The sequence below is a fragment of the Hemitrygon akajei genome, chromosome 5, assembly GCF_048418815.1.
Source record: "Hemitrygon akajei chromosome 5, sHemAka1.3, whole genome shotgun sequence".
Lineage (NCBI taxonomy): Eukaryota > Metazoa > Chordata > Chondrichthyes > Myliobatiformes > Dasyatidae > Hemitrygon > Hemitrygon akajei.
Window position 1 is genome coordinate 136,739,335 of NC_133128.1, and position 23,838 is coordinate 136,763,172.

At 39.9% G+C, this 23,838-nt stretch overlaps 1 protein-coding gene across 12 annotated transcripts in view; it reads right to left on the reverse strand.

Moving 5' to 3' along the window:
• The window catches only part of LOC140728204 (poly(rC)-binding protein 3), a 99,143-nt gene extending 82,797 nt beyond the window's left edge, over positions 1-16,346 (reverse strand). For 3 of the 12 annotated variants that reach the window (XM_073046603.1, XM_073046605.1, XM_073046604.1), the window contains exon 1: positions 15,921-16,341. The gene's annotated coding sequence lies outside the window, so the exon portion shown is untranslated. Of the gene's footprint in view, positions 1-15,920 lie in introns of all 12 variants that reach the window. The other 9 variants (XM_073046607.1, XM_073046606.1, XM_073046601.1 and 6 more) reach the window with 4 other exon arrangements.
• Positions 16,347-23,838: the final 7,492 nt, after the last annotated feature.

The following is a 23,838-nucleotide window of genomic DNA, read 5'->3' on the forward strand; positions in this document are numbered from 1 at the left end:
ATGTTAAGACTGTTGCTTTCACTCATCCAGTCTCAAAACATGTTAATTCCAAACCACATTTGACATGCTCAACCTAAACTTTATTAAAATGCTGTACAGAAGTTGTTTTCTGATTTAACGGGATGGTCTATAGCAGGGATGGCCAACCTATGGCACAAGAGCCAAAAGTGGCGTATTGCACCCCAGTGACAATAATAAAAAAGTAAGCCTGCTCATGCAAAAAGTATTAACCAAAAACTGATTTGTAGAAAAAAATATGACAGTAATTCATGTGGCTTACAGCTAGAAATGGGTTTTATTGAGAATAAATCTAAAACTTAATTATTTTATTATTTCGTGCACATCTTTTGGCACAGGTTATCTTCTTTCACATTAATCAGTTTTCAATTTTTAAAAACGTTCAATGAGTCAAACTAGGAAAGAAGGACTTTGGTTCTGCAGTCGTTCCAACACTGTTCAATACACGTTTGATCCTGAGGCGCCAGGCGTCTGCACCAGCGATGCATCGCAGGCTTTTGCCAGTCACTTTATATTTGACACTCGTGCGCTATGGAGTTGTGCTTTGTTCGTCCTTTGTGAACATTTGTACTTGTACTTTTTCAAAAATTAAGCCTTGTTTTTACATTCAGTTACCCATCACAGTGCAAAAGAAAATGAGTAAGAGAAAAGCAGGAAGTGATTGTAAGCGTGAATTCAATGAACAGTGGGAAAATTAGTTCTTATTTATAGCGGGCCCGTCAGGAAAACCATTGTGCATTGTTTGTGAAAACACTTTCTCACATAACAGAAGACATGATCTTAAGACACTATAAAACACAACATCAGACTGAAACAGAAAGAAAACTGAAGCTAGTGCTTGGGTCTGAGTTACGGGAAGAATATGTGATTAAGAAAAAGGAAGAAATCAAAAGACAAATATATTTGTTATATCTTGTTTTTATATTAAGTCAATGTATCAAGTAAAAATGCTAAAAACATCTATATTAACATATTTTTACAAGAATGAATGGGGGTACAAGAGTTGTATGGCGCATCTGAACTTGTGTGTGAAAAAATTGACGCATGGAATGTAAAAGGTTGGCCACCCCTGGTCTACGAGGTTGTTGCTGGTGGATTTGCCCTCAGTCCACCAGGTCATGCATAAACCTTGCTAACAGTACTTCATTTGCCAAGGGACCAAAGCTGTGAAATGATTCAGAAGTAATACTCTTTACTGCTACACCTTGTACCCGGAAGCCTAGCAGGTAGTGCAACACTATTGAAGTTCAGGGTATTCCAGAGTTCAATCCCAGCCCATTTATGATGAGTTCGTACATTCCCCTATGACTGTGTAGGTTTCCTCTGGATGACTAGTTAGTAGGCAAATTGGTCATTGTAAATTGTATGTGTGTGTCTGTTATGAAGACATTTTCAAAAGTTGCACTGCAGGAATTATCAATGAAAGAACACCAAGAAATTTCCTCCAAAGGTAAACTTACTGTCTACCTGCTTATCATCTCAAAGATGATTCTGTTGTATTTTTGGTGTACAAAAAATATGGTGTTTGCATCTGCTGTTGCTTGGAAGACAAACTTGGGGATGCATTCATGATGAAAGAAATTCAAGATAGCCTACAATTTACTAACCTTGCTTTTAAATTAATTTTCAGTAATTTGACAATTAACCTGCCATATAAAAAATTATTTCTTTATATGTGGAGGCACTGGCAGTATGAAAATGGGAATTTGAATCTTAAAAAGTTGTCAAGAAACAATATTTTAAAAAACTTGTACGGAGAGAGACAACCAAAAGCATGGAATTTTCACAGGTTCCATTTTACACAAATGAATAGATTCTAGCAGCCCCGATTGAATTAGATGAGAATTTTTTAAAAGCAGCATAAAAACCCAATACATCATAAGTAATTCTTGATGCAGTGTTCCTATAAATGCTAAACACTTCTGATTGCCCTAATTCATGTGTTTTTCTAGTAAACTTCAAGTTCAATCCATGAAGCACAAAGTAACTTACCATGACACCTCTCTAAACCTCCATAGCATTGTCAAGTAAACTAGAACTTACATTTATTTAAAAAATGAATATTTTAGCAGTAATACGACAGCAAAATCCAGAATAACTCATTGGTTATGAAGACAAAGGCAACAAATGCAATGAATATTACCAACAGAATAGAGAAATCTTAAGATTACCCAAGCCTTTTAAACAAATTCTATCTTAGGAGAAAATATTAAGATCGGTGGGACAATTCTTCCTAGCTTTGTTAAGCTCCTACAACAACCAGAATTAAACTATTTGAACAGAAGTAAATCACAGTGCAAGACTGAGAACTACAAATGACAGACAGTACAAACCTGCTCAAGGAGCTACATTATAGCATTACCCATGAGGGGAATTGCCAGTATTTTTTTCCCAAATTATTTTGACAGAAAACATTACAAAAGCAAATTCAAAAGTATTAAGTTTGTTCCCATACTTCAGTAGTTCATTGTGTGCAACTAAAGCTTTCAACTGGATTTTATTAGCACACAATATATTACACACACAGAAGATAAACCAGTTTATCCATTCCCAATTTGAAAACTAAAGAAATATCAAAATATACTGATCTAATTATTTAACATTTTCCAAACTATTAATTTTCACCCACAAGCTAACTTTTCCCCACTAACTGTAATGAAAGCTCCACATATTCAGCAATGCCTGAAAAGGTGAAACATCGACAAAGCTAAGCAAAAATTGTCTCAAAAACAAAGTTTAATCATGTCCAATGGTTCTTCCTTAACATCTGTCTCCTTTTACCTAGTGTTAACTTGCACACTTTATCGAAAGTCACCATTACAAGTTCATTCTGTAAATCATGTTGTGAGGACAAAGCCTAACAAGTTATAGTACTGGGCAAAACACCACAGTCCTATATACCTTATTTTACTATATATAACTTTCTAACTGAAATTATGATCTTTGATTATAGACATCCCAAACGGGAAACAAAACATCATCCTTGCATTTTTTAAGCCCAGTCCCAAAAAAATGTTGTATTTTTAATTAAATACATCACATATTCCATTCAAATATCCCATGAATAATAAACTTCATCTTGGGAACACATTCTGCCCCATGGGTACAGACACAGACCTGAATTGAACATACCATGGAATTTGCACCTGAAGCTCCCAAGATGGTTAACTGATCAGATTACAGAAACAAGTAAACTGCAAATTAAAGATACATTCTTTTGAGAGGTAAACAGATGCCAGAATTTCAAACTCCAAGGGCAGAATATTATAAATTGATGGTAGCTAGGTTGTTGCAGTTAATAAGCAACGTTGAGTATATGCTGCACAAATTCAAGTTCTAAAATATTCAAAAAAGGTCTGTAATTTTCAGCTTCTATTTACACACATCATGATGACACTTGTACAAAATTACTGAACAATGCCTTGGTTTTAAATTCAAAACCTTATGAGTACAACCATTGTTCTTTGGCAACACAGAAAATGCTGGAGGTCAAGCAGTATCTATGGAAAAGAGTAAACAGTCAACATTTTAGGCCGAGACCATAATGCTTTAGACTTCCAAAATCTGCAGATTTTCTTGCAATTATTCTTTAGATATTAACTAAAAGCATATAATACTATTTAAATTCACACTAACAGTTGAAGTCTTAAGAATAATTTTAATTTCTACAAAAAAATTATACTAATTTGTAAAAATTGAAAAGCAAAAAACTTTTGATGGCCAATTGTGAAACTTTCATCACACTCCAACAATTCCTAAAGCCAACAGATGAAGTAAGAATATTAGATTATAATAAGTATTTTCCAGGTATTTTTGACACATGACTGGAGTCTCTCATAACAAGATATAGTGCAAGGAGATTTCCTGAGTATGTGCAATGAAAAATGCAAGAACAAACCAAAGGATTTTAGGAGGGAATTCAGATCCTGGAGCATAATAAATACCTGACTGAGCAATAAAAATGCAGTATTACACTGGCACAGGTCACACAATAAACAAACATTGGATCACAAACGTTAGCAATTTTTAGATAACAGAGTCACTTCCCTCTTTGCTGCATTTACACCGAATACACCTCACACTGCATGCATATCACAGGAAATTGAATTCAACAAGTTTGGCATGCAATAATTACTTACTTTCATCACTTGCTCAATTCTTTTGCCAAGAGTCTTGTTACTTCAATCACAATTGACTATATTTTCAGAATTCCTGCACCAATTGTATCCCTCCTCCTGGAATCTAAGCATTTCCAGATCCTTCCATTGTCTCAATTTTGCTACTTCATTCATTCCCTCATGGCCACTTACCTCTAAACACAGGACCTTTTCTCTCAAGTTCAGCATAAACCTTGTCATTAAACTTGCTGACAAAAACAAACTAGTTTGGGAAGCAACAACTCTCCAATGGCCCTCTTACCTTCCTGGTGACCAGGAATAAACTAGCCAACCTAACCCTGCTCTTGACTCAAAACATTAGCTGTTCATTTCGCTCTATAGATGCTGCATGACCTGTTGATTTCCTCCAGCAGTTCTTTTGCCTTCCATAGCTCTTTATTTTCTGCAATGGCTCTCTAAAACATCCAAAACCATCAAAGTGGTTAGTTAATTATTAGAACTGCTATATGCACAGTTTTACAGATAAGGTAAACTGAGGGCATAGATTGCCTCATGACACTAGGATATTAGGGCCACAACAGAAACATGCAGGAAGAAGGGCAAGACTGGCAGCAAACTATTCCAGAATACTAATGCTTTAGGCGTGACAGTGCTACAGCCAAGAGTGGAACGGGTGCTGCCTTTTTGACAAAGGAGAACCTAAAAGCAGAGCTAAGAGAAGATATTCTTGAGTCATCATCTAATGAGGCTATTTGGATAGAACTTGGACATAAGATGGTAAGGCTATAGTGTAAACTTTACAATAATTAGCATAACTCAAGGACACGATTTCTCAAATAAAAAGGTGGTACTAGGGGGAGATTTCAGTTTTCAAATTATCACCCAAAGTGCAAGGGCAGAATTTGTGCGATGTATCCTGGGCGCTTCCTCATGCGATACATAAAGGAACCTCGGGAAGGAGCAAAAATGCACCTCCTCTTAGGAAATGAGGCAGGAAAGTAAATAGGACAATTGGGGAGCACTTTGAGTCAGTGTTCACCATTCTATTAATTTTTAAATGGCTATGGAAAAAGATAAAACAGGGCCACAGGTTAAAGTTCCGAACTGGAGCAGGGCCAACTTCGAGAGCATGAGGCAGAATCTAGCTGGGATCGGGTGGGTGACTTTAAAGGCAAAGGAACAGTTGGCAAGTGGGAGGCTTTAAAATATCACATCAGGAGTCCAAGGGCAGCATGTTCCTGTTAGGTTGAAGGGTAGACATATCAAAGTTCAGGGAACACTGGCTGACGAGAAATAGAGGCTCCGGTAAGGAAAAAGAAGAGAGCATACAATGCATTTAGGGAGTTGAATACAAATGAATCTCTTGACAAAAATAAAACATTTAAGAGCAGGCTTACAAGGGTAATTAGGAGGGCAAAAAAAGGTTATGACATGGACTTGGCAGGCAGGGTTAAAGATAATCCGAAGAATTTCTTCGGTTATACCAACAGTAAAAATGGTGACTACGGATGTGTGGAGCTGCAGGAGATGTCTGGGGTTTTTTGAGTAGATTTCTCTTTCATGAATACTAAATGAGAGCAATAAGTAGTGAGGTTTTGGATTATATGCTTATCACAAAGATTGTGGTGTTTACAGGCTTGAAGTGTATTAAAATGGGCAAATCCACTGTGCCTAACAAAGTGCACCTCTTAAGGTTACAGGAGGCCAGGTAAGAAATTGCAGGTACCATTGTAGAAATAGTTGATATGTCCTTAGCCACTCATTAAGTCCCTCAAGATTAGAGGGTGGTTCATGTCCAAGAGAGGTAGCCATGGAACTACAGGCTAATGAGTTTTGCTTCAGTTGAAGCTAATAGAGAGCATTCAGAGGGACAAGATCTACATTCACATGTACAGTCAAGGCTGATCAGGAATTGTCAGCATCATTCTGTGTATGGGAGGTCACGTTTGACAAATTACCACAGAAGGCTATACCTGGAAGACTAGGTCACATAGGCATCCGGGGAGTTAGCAAGGTACATTAAAAATTAGCTCAATAACAGGAAGCAGAGGATGATGTTTGAAGGTTGATTCTCCAGCATTTGGCATATGCCTAAAGGAGTGCTAGTTTATTGGTGATACTAAATTAGGGAGTTGTGTTGATAGGGAACACAATGAAATGCAAGAAGATTTTGATCAGTTAGGGAGGTGTGCTAAAGAATGATAATTGGATTTCAACTTAGATAAATGACAGGCAATGCACTTATGGACAGACAAACCAGGATATGGCTTATGCAGTAAATGGCAGGGCACCAATGAGTGTTGTGGAACAAAGGGACGCACAACAAGTGCTTAATTTGCTGAAAATAACCATGCAAGAGGACAAGGTGGTGAAGAAGGCGCTTAGCATGCTGCCTTAATCAGTCAGGACATTGAGTTTAGGAGGAGGGATATTATGTTGCAGTTGATCTAATCATTAGTGAGGCTGCACTTGTATTTTGCAGTTTAAGTCATCTTATTATAGGAAAGACATTGTCAATTTGGAGAGGGAGCAGAAAGGATTTACTAAAATGCTGTCTGGACCAGAGGGTTTGAATTAAGAGTGACAATGGCCACACCGGATCTTTATTCCTCGGAGTGTAGGAGAATGAGGGGTGACTTCATACTAGCCTCCCTATTTTCATCATTTTAACGGTTACTAGCATCTAGCAATAGCAGTCGTCTCTTCACCATGAACATCTGATTCCATTCAAAGTTCAGATTTATCACATGCATATTGAAATCAACAGTGAAAGGCTATATTTGCCATAACAACCAACACACTGAAAGATGTGCTGGTGCAGCCTGCAATTATCGCCACAAATTTGAACGCCAACATAGCATGCTCATAATGTTTGGCAGAACACAGAATACAGCAAGTTGCAAAACAAGCCTCGCTCCTTCCTCTCACCCACATACACAGTCCTCCAACTGCAGGACAAGCCACCTTTGGCTTACAGTGGACAAGCTCACAGACATTGAGTCTTCAACTACCCCAGTGGTCTTGTAGACATTCACAGGCTCTGAGGTCCAGCCATAAGGCCTGGACTTCAGAATGACCTTCAAGCTTCGATCTTCTGTATCAACCCTGGACTCTTCAATCAACAAACACTATGCCCTGCATCAATTCATATACATGTTCCTCCTGCCCACACAGAACTCTGATTCTGGAACCTGCAGACCCGGTTTTGGGGGGGGAGGGGGTGAGGTTAAGGGCAGCACTAATTGATGCTGGTCTGCTGGCCTGACATCCAACCAGGGATGGACAACAGTGGCCTTGAAACGTGGAGCAGAAGCTTAAACTCCAGCCTGACCTCTAATTTACCCAAATTCCTGATCCTAAAGTCTATTCTGATCCCTGAACCACCCCGGCCATTCCCAAAACCATCTATACAAAGCTAAAAACACACAACTAACAAACAATTAAGTCTGAGCTGTGATCTCGGAGACCTTTCCTTCAGTCTCCACTCCTGCAGTCATTTCTTTCACAATATTCATACAGCCATATAAGCTTATTACACCCAGACTCAATGGACTGAAATGTGGTTGGCATAAAAATTCTATTTGCCAGATCTTTGTCTATATTTGCATATAACACTCAGCTGTAAAAATTATAGAATGTTGAGGTATCTTCAGAATCCTAGTGGCACACCACTTTTACATTTCATGTTTGCTACACTGTTAACTAGGCAATCTCCTACCTAATACCAATAGGCTACTTCCTACACCATGACCAGCTAATTTCTATTCAACCACATTTCAAGATTCGGGAAGTTGTTTTTTTTTAAACTTTTTTTAAAAAAATTTTAAATTGGAAAAACTGGACCACTGCACAGGGGAAGGAATCAAACTTTCTCCCAAGTTTTTCAGAGATTGCACAGACATGTATGGAGGAAAATAGTATGATTATTTACAAGATTCAAGGCTGAGAGAACAGACTATATTAACTTTTGTGTGGATGCAGTTGTCCCTGTTAGAACTGTTCGCTGCTATCCCAATAATAAGCCCTGGATCACTAGTCACATCAAAGGCCTCCTAAACCAGAAGAAGAGGGCCTTTAAAGATGGTGATCGGTTGGAGCTTAAAAGAGTTCAGAAGGAACTCAGAGTACAGATAAGGGGGGCAAAGGAGCAGTATAGGAGGAAGCTAGAACAAAAGCTGCAGAAAAAAAGCATGAAGGAGGTGTGGGATGGGATGAAGATCATCACCGGATGCAGTGCAAAGCGGGGGGCGAACATAAGTGGAGATGTGGAGAAAGCGAACCAGCTGAACAACTTCTTCAACAGGTTCGACAGCTCAATCTCATCCTCACCGCAGAAATCCACACCAGGCTTACTTCCCTCACAGGAAAATAGCCACTCACAGGAGACCTTGCCCACGCCCAGGATTACGGCTGCACAGGTGGAAGGTCAACTGAGGAAGATCTGTACCAGCAAGGCGGCTGGACCGGATGGAGTTTCCCCACGATTACTGAGGGCCTGTGCGACTGAGCTGGGAGAACCACTACAGCGCATCTTCAACATGAGCCTGGAGCAGAGAAGAGTACCCAGACAGTGGAAAACATCCTGTATTGTCCCGGTACCGAAGAAACCACAACCAAAGGAGTTGAATGACTTCAGACCTGTTGCCTTGACGTCGCACGTTATGAAGACCATGGAGCGGCTGATAATACAGAATCTGAGGCCACAAACCAGGCACGCCCAGGATCCTCTTCAGTTTGCGTATAAGGAGAAGGTGGGAGTGGAGGATGCTATCACGTATTTGCTGCACAAATCACTCTCTCACCTAGAGGGGGTCAGTTGTGCTGTGAGGATTACATTCCTTGACTTCTCTAGTGCCTTTAACACCATCCAGCCCAAGATCTTAAGGCACAAACTAACGGAGATGGGAGTAGACTCTCACATGGTGGATTGGATAGTGGACTACTTGACAGATAGACCTCAGTATGTGCGGTTGGGAGACTGTAGGTCTGACACGGTGGTCAGCAGCACAGGAGCGCCGCAGGGAACCGTACTCTCTCCGGTCCTGTTCACCCTGTACACATCAGACTTCCAATATAACTCGGAGTCCTGCCATGTGCAGAAGTTCGCTGATGACACGGCCATAGTGGGGTGTGTCAGGAATGGACAGGAGGAGGAGTATAGGAAACTGATACAGGACTTTGTGATATGGTGCAACTCAAACTACCTGCGTCTCAATATCACCAAGACCAAGGAGATGGTGGTGGACTTTAGGAGATCTAGGCCTCATATGGAGCCAGTGATCATTAATGGAGAATGTGTGGAGCAGGTTAAGACCTACAAGTATCTGGGAGTACAGTTAGACGAGAAGCTAGACTGGACTGCCAACACAGATGCCTTGTGCAGGAAGGCACAGAGTCGACTGTACTTCCTAAGAAGGTTGGCGTCATTCAATGTCTGTAGTGAGATGCTGAAGATGTTCTATAGGTCAGTTGTGGAGAGCGCCCTCTTCTTTGTGGTGGCGTGTTGGGGAGGAAGCATTAAGAAGAGGGACGCCTCACGTCTTAATAAGCTGGTAAGGAAGGCGGGCTCTGTCGTGGGCAAAGTACTGGAGAGTTTAACATCGGTAGCTGAGCGAAGGGCGCTGAGTAGGCTACGGTCAATTATGGATAACTCTGAACATCCTCTACATAGCACCATCCAGAGACAGAGAAGCAGTTTCAGCGACAGGTTACTATCGATACAATGCTCCTCAGACAGGATGAAGAGGTCAATAATCCCCAATGCCATTAGGCTTTACAATTCTACCGCCAGGACTTAAGAACTTTTTAAAAGCTATTATTAATGCTTTTTGAGATAGTGATTTAGATGCATATCATATTTTTTACTGAGTTAAGTATTGTATGTAATTAGTTTTGCTACAACAAGTGTATGGGACATTGGAAAAAAAGTTGAATTTCCCCATGGGGATGAATAAAGTATCTATCTATCTATCTACTGGATGCTAATGCATCAAGCCTAGAATACAAAAAGGTAAAGGAAAGAAACCTGGGAGAAGTAAGGGGAAAAGAGATAAAGGGAAATAGACATCAACGCTCAGGTCTGAAGCAGAACACACATAAAAAAAATTTAAACAAAAAACAACTCCTGAGTATAACTTTGTTAATAAATGGGACTAGTTGAATAGTGGTCTTAAACTGCAATTTCAGAACGAGTCAAAAAAAGTAATTCATTGTTGATTGCAATGAGAATCAAATTGAATAGCCTCATCCAGTTTTTCCTATGGGCCATGAAAATTAGTGACTTATCTCAAAAGACAGTAGCTCGGCTGTGAGAAATTTATGATAATGATACAAAAGCTCACTTCCTGCAGGTTGTTAAACATGCAAGGCAAAATGAAACAGAAAGGTACACTAATTGAGCTAGTTATGAAATCATTAACAGTATACTCAAAATACAAGAAATTGCAATTTCAAGTTTATTTGTGGAAAATAATAATAAAACAATATGTTTATGCAATTCTTTAGTTGTGTCACAGGCCCCTTTGCAGTGACACTAAGCAAAACTCTCAGGCGTTCATAAATATTGCTGTAACAATTACTCAAGAAACTTAATAAGCAATAGTAGTCTGTGTTTCTCCCCCGCAACAGTGGTGTCTAGCATCTGTTAGCCCATGTATTGTAATGGCCAGAATCAACAAACCTTATATCCTAATATTCAATGCAGCCAAGTATTTTCATTGTCTATATGCCAACTGACATTATGTTGGGTGCACCTTTCATTCACCTAAACTCTGCTAAAGCAACGCCTCAGGCCTAAATCTCTTACTGTGTGAAAAGCCTTCTTACCCATCCAGACCTACTACTCACACACAAATGTTCTCCAAATTTTCTATAGCTACATCATCAGTGCATAAGAATCTTACATTTACTCTGTTAAACAAGCTCTGGAATTCCTTCTCTTTAAACCCTACCTCTTCAATGAACCATTTGGTCTCAATGCATTGTGGCTCAATGTTAATTTTCTCAGGTACTGTGTGAAGTCTTTTTGTGACTCGTAGCCTCTTACCAGCCCCTTTCCCTTTTGCTGGTAATGATTTGGACCTAAACATCGGGCACTATAAAAAGTCTGTACACAATGCAAAAACTGGCTATGCAAAAAAAAATGTTAGGGAAAGCTTTCGCCTGCTAGAAATAATCAATTGATAAGGCGGAATTTAATCTTAAGTGCAACTACAGCAGAGCATTAGGGAATGTGCAAAAAGGCAAGGAATAAATAATAAATAGGAAGAAATTGAGAGGTGGATAGTATATTCAAAGATTATTAAAAGGTGGGACTGGTTGTAGCAGTTTAAAAGACTTTCCTTGTTAACCAAAACACAGAGTACAAGAACAGGAAGGCTATTGCAAAAATGCTCAAAATCACCAGCCAGATCACAGTTTGAATACTGCATACAATTCTGGTCACATTACATTTTCCCTAGGTTATGAATGGCTAACATACAGAGAGCCCTACATACAAATCACTATAATATTATTAAATTCAGTAGCCCCACATACATATTGTATATACCTACAAGCAGAAGGAATAACTTTCTTTCCACTTATCAGGCTTAATGTGTTCTTGATGCCATTCACTGCAATACTTAGGGGGAGGTTACTATATATTAATATGCATTTTCAAAATCAACTTCTGAAAAAACAGAACCTATTCATTACCCAGTAAGGTCTGTATAGGAAATGTATCATGGCTTTGGAGAGGGTGAAGAGGAGATTCACAAATATGCTTTGCTAGGACTGTAAACTTGTAGCTACAAGGAAGAGTTAGGTTTTTATGGAAGTAAGACTGAGAGGAAACAATCACAATACTTAAAACGCATAAGGGGCTAAGTAATTTGTTTAAGAATTGGAGGGAAGAATAAAAGTTTCACCAATAAAGTGGTGCCTACAAGGGTTACTTAAGCAGAAACATATGCTTTACCCAGGCACTGCAATGATTTTGCATCACTTTCCACGAGTATGGAAATTAAGCTAAATGTTTAGTTAAGAACATCAGGTAACAAAACTCATATTGCTAAGCTGGCAAAATACTAATAGCCTCTCCACTTATAAAATCATCCCTCCATAAAGCTAATAAAACATTAACACAAGAAATGTACTATCAGCTTTCATCACCATTCCAATGATTTCATTAAATTACTGCTGGAGTGGAATAACGAGTTGGATACTATAAAGGAATTATTTTGTACATGAAAGACAATCCAATAGCTCATGCTAAGATGTGCCCTGCTCACAGGAATCTTGCTGTATGATGCACCAGACACCTTCACAAGTTTCCACTGACTGAAAAAATGTATTTATCTTAATGACTTTAATTGTTTATATCATCCCTACTGCAAGCTTCCTTTGCCCTGCCAACTTCATGACCAATCCATTCTACTTTCAGAAGAAGTTATTTTAAACTATTTGTTAATTTTTAACTTACAAAAATACTTTATCTGATGGGTAGCATTGGGATGGTTGAGGCAGGTGGGAAAAAAAAACTTTGCTTCCAAAAGTTACTGAATTATGTGACACCAGAGAGCAGAATCAACAATTGAAATACTATTGCTGAAGTCCCACTGACAGCAGCACTTTCCTTTTGACTGAGCTCAGGGCGGAACAAACAACGGTATTTGAAAAGGCCTTCAAAACAACTCACTCTTAATTCTTACACAGTTTCTTCTACCAATGCCTCAAAGAAGGCAGCATATATTATTAAAGAACCTCACCGCCCAGGACATGCCCTTTTCTCCTTACTACCAACAAGGGAGGTGGTGCAGGAGCCTGGAGACCAACACTCAACTTTTTAGGAACATTTTCTTCCCCTCCACCATTAGATTACTGAACGCTCAATGAACACCAAGTTATTCAGCCTGTGCACTAGTCACTTTAGTAACTTACAGTAATTTTTATGTCTTGCACTGTTGCTGAAAATCAAATTTCATGACAAGTGAAAACCATCTTGATTTGGATACAGCTAAAGCGGAATTTGTAAGGATGTACTGGAGTACTTGAATGCAAGCATAACAGTCACATGTTAAGTTCTATATTTGAATGGCCTATTAATATTTTGCCAATATTCAAAATAAAAACACACTCATGTGCAACACATTAAAATGATTGAAAAAAGGCAAAAATACTTAACTGTTAGCATATATGAAGATACTTTGTATCTGATCTCATTATTCTTCTGAAAAATTATTCAAAATGATACATTTTTCCAGTGTGTGCATTTTACACAGAAACATAGAAAACCTACAGTGCAATACAGGCCCTTTTGCCCACAAAGCTGTACCATACACGTCCTTCCCTGAGAACTACCTAGGCTTACCCACAGCCCTCTATTTTTCTAAGCTCTATGTACCCATCCAGGAGTCTCTTAAAAGATCCTATTGTTTCTGCCGCCGACAACCCATTCCACACACTCACCACTCTCTGTGTAAAAAAAACTTACCCCTGACACCTCCTCTATACCTACTTCCAAGCACCTTAAAACTATGCCCTCTTGTGCTAGCCACTTCAGCCCTGGAAAAAAGCCTCTGACTATCCATACGATCAATGCCTCTCTACCTTTTACACCTCTATCAGGTCACCTCTCATCCCCTGTCGCTCCAAGGAAAAAAGGCCAAGTTCACTCAACTTATTCTCATAAGGCATGCTCGCAAATCCAGGCAACATCCTTGTAAATCTCCTCTGCACCCTTTCTATGACTTTCATGTCCTTCCTGTAGTGAGGCTACCATAATTGAGTACAGTACTCCAAGTGGGGTCTTACCAGGATCCTATATAGCTGCAACATTGCCTCCCAGCTCCTAAACTCAATCCTACGATTGATGAAGGCCAATGCACCATATGCCTTCTTAACCATAGAGTCGACCTGTGTAGCACTTTGAGTGTCCAATGGACTCAGACTCCAAGATCCCTCTGATCCTCCATGCTGCCAAGAGTCTTACCATTAATGCTATATTCTGCCATCATATTTGACCTACCAAACTGAACCACCTCACACTTATCTGGGTTGAACTCCATCTGTCACTTCTCAGCCTAGTTTTGCATCCTATTCATGTCCTGCCGTAACCTGACAGCCCTCCACACTATCCACAACACCCTCAACCTTTGTGTCATCAACAAATTTACCAATCCATCCCTCCACTTTCTCATCCAGGTCACATTAAAAAAAATCTAATTTTAATTTGATTTCCAACCTTTGCAAAAATCTTCTTTCGAAATAACACTATTTTACAAGTCACTCACAGGCGAGCCTGCATTTTGAATGAGTTTTGGCCCTAGAAAATACTGTGATTACCTGCAATGTGAATATGCATCATTTGTACATGTGTCAAGAATTGCAAAATGAAGTGTGTTTAGTTATTTTTTTACAAAAATTCTGAGGGAGTGAATTTCATTTTACATCTATTTTCTTGGGTGATCATTTGTGAATTTCATAAAGGCAAATTTCTGTTATCCAAATCTGCTATAACAATGATTGGGTGTCACCTGTACTGTATTGCTGAATCCTTTCCTGATCTTTAGTAATCTAACAAAGTCCACTACATATTATAGATGTGGTTAAAACAACTGCATCAGCAAGATGGACAGAAATGCCAAAAGGGTACACAGAAACCTCAATTAAGTTTTGTAACATTGTGGTTATTATATGATCCCAGACAAAAGATAGAATCCCACAGCAGTTAGGGATTGGCAATATCACTCACGATCCATAAGGACTACATTAAAAAGTGGCAACAGAAGTTACCATGAAGCTCTTGGAGAACTTTAATAAAGTCAATAACAAACATACTACATTTTTGAGGATGTAGTACCCTTGTCATTAACCTATTAGACTGTGTTTAATCAAAGCAAGCTTAAATGGGGGAATTTAAATTCTAGTGATTAAATGAATCTAGAATGAAATGCCCTTATCCAGTAATGGTGACCTTAAGACCATCAAAAAAAATCTCAAAAACACATCCAGATAACTTATGCCTGACAGGAAAATAAGTCTGCTGTCCTCGTACACAACTGCCTGCAGAGTTGCAGAGTAACTGCCTGCCAGAAAAGGCCTAGCAAGCCGTTCACTTTAGACAGTATTATAGATAGCTGAAAAAATGCTTGCCCAGCCTGTGACATCAAAAGAGAGTATTATTTAAAAAACATGGAAGAGTCCCACAGTGAGAAAGGATTAAAAGGCACTGCAGGAGAAACGCAGGCGGGTCACTCTGATTGGGTACGGAAACTCCCCGTTGCGGGCACCCCACAGGCGGGAGCGGCGAGAGGCCCCACCACGTGCATTCGTACAGACTCCAGCAGACAATCAGGCAGCCCCAGTAAGACCCCCACATCACACAAACAGGCTCAGCCTAACAAGCAGCCGTCCACACAATCAGGTTAACTTCTCAACCACCCACTACACATCAGGCGCCTGGCAGCCCCCAACACTGGAGATTTTCCGCCTCATACGGGGCGCATTCCAGCGAACACCGCTGCCTTCATTACACCACCCCTGCCCCCAAAACATCAGGCACGGACCATGCAGTTGCCCCTTACCCTCCCCAACATCAGGTATGGACCAAATGCTGCCCAACCTTAAAAACAGACCAAACATCACGATCCCGATGAGAGCACTCTTAAGGGCACAAAGGCGCGACTAGAACAGCTGGCAGGACATTACTGGGGCCTAGTAGTTAGACAAACCACCTGTAGGATCACTAAACATAAACATACGAAGCAGATTGCTCCCCCCACTCCCGACCAGCTCTAAACTCACCAGTTCCGGGAGTCCAGGGCAGAGTAGATCAGCGTCCGTTCAGAGAGGCAGGCCCCGCAGGGAAAACGGTTGAAAGGGGGCGAAGATGGTTGCGAGAAACTGGCGGCCTGCCCAGTAGCCGATTGAAGGGGGAGGGGGAAATATTGGAGTAGATCGGTAGGAACAATAGTCCGCGTCCCTTCGACAACGAGACAGGGGGTACGGTAAAATCGAGGGAGGCCTAAGGAAAGGTAAAAGGGAGGGAAGGGTAAAGGAGGGGGGAAAGGGGTTTGAGGGGTGAATAGGAAAGGTTCTGACGGGGAGAACCGCTGTCACCACCTGCCTACAGTCCACAATCCACGTACACTGAACACCCGACGCACAAACCGCCGCACGGGACTCACAACTCGGCAGCGCGAGACCAACTGCCGCAGCGCCACCCCGACGGCCAGCCAATCGCAGCGGCCGGGACTGACCCGCCGTGCTCATCGTTAACGTCACCCTTCCCTCCCACTCTGCCCAATGGCAGGCGGGCGGGCCGCTCAGTGGCTCTGTCGCGGCCAATCAAAGGCCGGAATGTGCGCAGTCTCCCAACCTAATCCGTTACGCGGCTTTGCTTAGGTCGAAGTTCATACTGAGTGCTGTACTTCCTAGTGAGGTAAATGTTTGAATTGCCTTCCACCATGAGTGTTGAGAATCCTTTGCTGTCATTGAGACAGACATATATTGGGCCAAGCAGTCCAAGATTTATCCAATCACATGAGGTATTGATGTAATGGGGCTCATGAGAGGGCGAGAGATAAAAGCGCAGGAGGAGTTATTGACTCTTTCCTTCGATCCGAGAACTTAAACCCTCCTTCCAGTAAACGCGCCTAAACTTCTGTAAGTCGGACATTACCCTGTAACGTCGACTGTTTATTCTCTTCCATAGATGCTGTCTGCCTTACTGAGTTCCTCCAAAATTTTGTGTGTGTTGTCTTCCAGGTAAAGTGGTGATTGTATTTCTCCAGTCAAGATGTAGATCTTTATACTGGAGAAAATATATATATATATTGGTGAACGACACACACAAAATGCTGGAGGAACTCAACAGGCCAGGAAGCATCTATGGGAAAGTGTACAGTCGACGTTTCCATAGATGCTGCCTGGTCTGCTGAGTTCCTCCAGCATTTTGTGTGTGTTGCTTGGATTTTCAGCATCTGTAGGTTTTCTCTTGTTTATATATTGGTGAATACTACATCCGATCAATCTACAAGGTTGACAGACAGACATACTTTATTGATCCCGAGGGAAATTGAAAGAAGAAAGTTTCGTTACAGTCGCACCAACCAAGAATAGTGTAGAAATATAGCAATATAACACCATAAATAACTAATAATAAGTAAATTATTCCAAGTGGAAATAAGTCCAGGACCAGCCTATTGGCTCAGGGGGTCTGACACTCCGAGGGAGGAGTTGTAAAGTTTGATGGCTACAGGCAGGAATGACTTCCTATGATGCTCAGTGTTGCATCTTGGTGGAATGAGTCTCTGGCTGAACGTACTCCTGTGCCTAACCAGTGCATTATGAAGTGGATGGGAGACATTGTCCAAGATGGTATGCAACTTGGACAGCATCCTCTTTTCAGACACCACCGTCAGAGAATCCAGTTTCACCCCCGCAACATTACTGGCCTTAGGAATGAGTTTGTTAATTCTGTTGGTGTCTGCTGCCCCAGCACACAACAGCAAACATGATAGCACTGGCCATCACAGACTCCTAGAACATCCTCAGCGTCATCTGACAGATGTTAAAGGACCTCAGTCTCCTCAGGATCTGGATCTATATCTGTACCTCATTGTACTTGTGTATTAAATTCGAGTTGACATGTATTTGCCTGCTTCTTTTCACTGTTTTGTTCCCACTCTGGCCACTGTCTTTGGCCTCTTGGACTGTTTCAATAACATAGGTTAAGGAACAGCATTGTGTTTTCCAAGTAGGATTACTGGAGCTTCAGGACCTAATGTTGATAATAACTATTTCAGATCTTTTGCCACTTGGTTTCAATTTGTCGACCCTTCATCAGAATTGGGGAAATCCCTATTTAATCACTCCTTCACTGTTCTGATATGTGGTGTTTGATATGAAGCATTAATTCTGCAGATGCTGCCTGATCTGTTGAATTTTTACAGCATTTTCTGTTTTATCCAGGGGTCAGTTAGGTGAATGTTCATTGCCCTCCCTCTATGACAAGTGCATCTTTTCTTAAGGAAGGAGTTGAAACTTGCACGCGGTATTCCGGATGTGGTCTCACCATGGCCTTGTACAAATGTAGCACAACATCCTTGCTTACTTAAAATTGCTTACAATGAAGGGCAACATATCATTTGCCTTCTTAACTGTTTATTGCACCTAAGGATTTGTTTTCAGTACCTGATGTATAAGCTCATCCACATTACTGTTTCTTAAATGAATAACTTCATATTTATATATGTTGTACTGCATCTCCACACTCAAATTTTTAAATTATTTGCATTCTCTGCAAAATGCACTATCCCAGCCAGTTGCCTATACTCAGATACACCACATTCACTGGTTCTTCCATAACTAATACACTAATTACAACATCAAAACACTCCAGTAGATTTGTCAAACATAATTTCATTTTTGTAAATCTACAATGACTGTTCAATCCCACTGATATTTTCTAAGTGCTCTCCTTTGTAATAGTTTCCCTACTTCTGCTATTAAGTCAATCTGCAGGTTCCTGTTAACCTTCTGTAATTTTTAAATATTTGAGCTGCATTTGCTACTTACAATTTCATAGTTCATAGAATTTTGGAAGAAAACAACCAATATGTTCACCATTTCTGTAAGAATCTCTTTTAGTACTTTGGATGCAGTGGATCATGCCTTGGAGATTCATTCAATTTGATTTCAGCCTCATTAATTTCTCCAGCACTTTTTTTTTTTAACTGAACACTAATTTCCTTTAACTCCTCCTGCTCATTAGTCTCTTGCTTCTCTACCATTTTTTGGGAATTTATTTGCGTTTTCTTTGGCAGATCCAAATATTTATCCAATTTCTTTGTTCCGCATTATAAATTCCCCACTAGCTGGCTGTGTAAGACCTGCACAGGCCTTCAGTAATCCTCTTCTTTTATACATTAGAAGCATTCACATTTGTTATCTTTTCAGAAATTACACATGATTACATTCTAACACATTGATATTCCTTCCAAATAGATGCAGAATAAATGTGGTTTAAAAACAAGTTGAATATGAATATCACAAACTAGGAACAGGATTGGGCTATTCAGCTTTGTCAATCAAAGAGATCATGGGTGATCTGATGGTAACCGCAACTCCACATTCTTCCCTACCCCTTGTTACCTTACTTATTAAGAATTTATCTAAATCTGCCTTAAAATATTCAGAGACTTTCCCTTCACTGTCCTTCATGAAGCAGGTTCTAAATACTCACCAATCTTTGAGGATTTTTTTTCTTTGTCATATATCTGAATTAAATATCTGGCTTTTTAAAAAAAAACAATGATTCCTAGTTTGGATGGTGGGGGTGGAGATACATCTCTACAAAATGAGGTGCAAGGAGCTCCTTCCCTCTGCTAGCCTGCAGATCACCCTAGGGCTAGGTGTAGCACCTGCTTAGCCCCATGATTAGGGTCACGTGATTTCATGGGAGCAAGTGGTAGATGGTCGTATGAGCAGGCGGAGCATATCACAGATTCTGGTTATGCTACCACTAACACAGGCAGGTGATCTCTGAAGAGTATTGGTAATGGTTGGGATCACCCATCTTGTAAAGACACTGCCTGGAAGAAGGCAATGGCAAACCACTTCTATAGAAAATTTTGCCAAGAACAATCACGGTTATGGAAAGACCATGATCGTTCACGTCATGATACAGCACATAATGGACGAACGATTTCTCATTCGAGATCCTCCAACAAGAGGAAATCCTCTCTGCATCCAATACTCAAAATCTCACAGAATTCTGTATATTTCAATCAGTCCACTCACAATCTTCTAAACTCCATCTGATAGAATCCTAGTAGTACAAACCTTTCTCACATGAAATGTTGCAAACTTTATGTACACATATTTAGAGTTTGTCTATAAGGGTTGATGATGCTGTATTTCACATTAAAGGGACAAGTTGTGAGAGGGACATATTTCATCTGCTGCCCAGATCTGATAATAATCTTGAAGAATAACAGGGTTGTTCTGGGGAACATTTATTCTTCTCAATCAACATCACTAAATACAATTAGCTGATAAATAATATTTACTCTTATTGTGTGCAGTAAGATGTATTAAGTTTTGTAAGAAATTACAAACTGAAGAACAGAATTCTAGTCATGTACAATTTTTACACATTACAACAGTGATCATATCTTAAATCCACCCTTTTGCTGTGAAAAGGATTGCCTTGGGATTCTGAAAGGTGGTATATACACATATTTATTCTCAAAATACAAAAGGGTACAGACTTCTTTTAAGCAAAAAATGTAGTCTTTAAACCCAGCATAATTCTGATTAGATGCTGAACCAAGGTCTGAAAATGAGTGTCATTAAAGACAGCTATTGCTTTGAATTCTCATCACTCTTATGCCATAACTATCAATTGCTTTTCATATTTATATGCCAACTTTTGTATATCTGTTGTAATCATAAGCCTTATTTTGATATGTCCTTTTCCAATCTAAAAGACAACTTTGACATAATTGCTCTCCATATAAGTCTTATTAGGCAGTCTCTGAAATATGTAATATTTCAGTAATATTGAGTAATATTGTAAATATATTATTTGATTAAGCTTTCTTTGTTTACGTTATTCATTATGGATTGATGGAAGAAGTGTATGAATGGCATACATCACTATGCCACTACATCATATGTGAGAGCCTCACTGAAAAAAAAACTAAGTAGACAAGTATCCCGACTACTGTGTTTTTCTTTCTATTAATTTCTGGAGTTATGAAACATAACAGTGTTAACAAGGAAATTTTAAAATGATCTCAGGAGGAAGACATACCTGTTGAAGCGCAGCACGTTTTCCTTCATAAGGGGAAAAAAGTGTTCGAGTTTTAAAAAGAGGCAGGTAACGGGTAAAATTTACAAGCAATGTGTACGGCCATGGGTTCATAAACAGTGAGTACCCCCAGGTGATAAATTTTGTTTTTAAATGCAGAAATGGCTGGTTACACCAGAAATATACAGTAGACTTATTTGATTGCACAACAGATAACTGTATGATATTTATTGAATTAATTGAGCAATATTTTGAAGCAAATGAAATAGCCAAATTAAAAACAAGTGCCAGTGTTAATGAGTGCGATGGGTGGAAAAGCATGCAGTTTGCACAGATTGACAGAGAGACCTTGAGTCTGATTTTGGGGTGTAAAATGTTTCAACCAGTACTTGTCTAGGGAGGAGGGTTTACCCTTATTGCTGATCATCAACCACTGGTGTCCATTTTCAATGCATGGAAGGGTGTTCCACTAACAGCAGCAGCAGAAATGCAGAGATCAGCTCTATTTCTTGGAGGACATAATTACAAGATTGAATTCAAGAGGACTACTAATCATGAAAATGCTGATGGCTTACTCTATTTACCCTTGCAAAAGGAAATACATAAAAAAATTACAAAAGAGGATACTCTTCTTGACCTATTCTCACTAATGCAAATTGGAAGTCTCCCTATTGATCCAAAAAGAAACTAGAAAAAAACACACACTGTCTCAGGTCCACGTGACCACCCAAAGTAGCTGGAATGTGCAGCAGGAACTCCTGTTTCCACCACACCTTCCCCCCCCCCCCCGCTCCGTTTTACCAAAGCCGGGATAAACTTAACTTGTGTGCTGATTGAGAGTTGTTGTACCATCCAAACTCGGAGCTAAAGTGTTGGAGGAGCTACATGCTGGTCATCTAGGCATGGTCAAAATGAAAGCATTAGCTTGAAGTTTTGTCTGGTGGCCAGGGATAAATCAACAGATCAACCAGCTTGCCGGGCACTGTTTGGAATGCCAATGTCTAGAAGATGCCAAGAGCAGCACCTCTCCATCCCTGAATTGCCCTGTCTGAGGATTCACTTTGATTTTGCCAGACCATTCATGGGCACAAATTTCTTGGTAGTAGTGGACGCAGCTACAAAGTGGCCAGAAATGTTCCCAAAGCCTCCACTACAGCCTTGCACACTGTTGATGTGTTGAGAAACCTCTTCTCAAGGACAGGTGTTTTATTGCTACAAATACAGTGAAACTTACTGAGTCCATCTTGCAGTGTGCTAAGATGCAGACTGCAGGACTCCACCAAGGTGAATTGCTTTCAATATGTAGCTTGCTTACTTTAGAAATCAAATGCAGCAGAAGAGCAACATCATTTGAGTGAAAACTGAATCTACTACATGTCTAATGCAATTATTGTCAGTGTATTGAAAAAGATTCTTAATTTATTTAAGTTTAATGTTACAGTATCTTTCAAGCCATGTATTGGTGCTCATGAATAATCATGCCCGTCTTCAATTATGTATAGAGAGAGGAAATCATGTTTTAACATTTGGAGTGCTCATAGCTGAGGGACGATTGTCATGAGCTACCAGTGTTAATGCAGCTAAGGTGGAAGATTCCCTATGAAGAGCAGTTTTCCTTTTAGCACAGAAGTCCTCTGGTGTCCTGGAGGCCCATCTGTTGCCTGTTTCCAATTCATGGACCAGATAATAGAAAATACTATAACAGGCATATGCAGAATATTAAATCCTGTTGAATTCACTGAGAATATTTATTCTGGTTCCACTTTGTGCACTTTCTTGGAATCTGTTTGACTGTGTAGCAGTGAATTGCTGCCAATGGCTTCCTGAATGTAATCCGTTGAGGACAAATGTACAAGGGCCAAATGTATTACATGCTATAGTTAGCTAAATTTTATAAAATTTGTCCGTTTTCTGAATCCTGATGCTAAGCAGTATGTGTTGAGAGCTCATGACTGATATTAAGGTAATAAATAATCAAATATGTGCACAAGAGAACTACATTGTTCTTAAAAGCACTTTGCTTTTTGAATGAAAATCTTTGTGTACTTCAATGAAAACCTTTGTAGATGCAAAGAAGAGTCAATCAGCCAAAGGAGGGAGATAAGAGAGTGCATGGGAGTGAAGGTATGGGTCAGTGATTTCTCAACGGGCAGCTTTCACTGGATTCACATCCTTTTGTGCAAAATATTTAAGCAAACACTCCAGGGTAGCAGCCTTGGCAGAAAATCACCAGATTGGACTCTGTAAGATTTGTGTGCTATCTATTAATGCTTGCACGCTGAAAAGGCTTTGCTATGCAGACACACGCCCTTGCCTACCCAGCCTGCCACTGTGAGCTGAAAAGAATACGGTAGTTGAGATATTTTGTCCTTGAATTTGAAATTTCTGTGACTTCCCTAACTCAACAGGAGCTGTAAGCTCCGAGACACTATAGAGGTCAGTAGCAATGGCCTGGAATGACCCTGAGTCTAGGAAGATGAGTGAGGCCATGGTGTTGAATACTGCAGACAAAGCAATCAGGTGCTAATTCACCGAGAAGTCACAATAAATAGGTCTACTAAAGGTGAAGCCAATTTCCATCAGAACTTTTGTGGAGCTGCTCAAGTGAATGTCTGCCTGGGTTCAGTAATTACTTGTTGGTGAACTAGAAAGTCATGAGCTCAGGTTTCAAACTGAGTGGTGAATCCAGGCTACAGTTTACTTTGGCACTGAGGAAATTGCTAGAAGTACCATCTCCTAAATGAAGTTTAGGTGCTCTATCTCTTGGGTGAATATATGTAAGATTCCTTGGAATAATGAATCAACCAAATCATAAAACAGATTTAATAATCATTGCTGTTGCTGGAATCTAGCTGTTCACAAATTGGTTACCACAATTCCTACCTCACAATTGTAACTATATTGCAA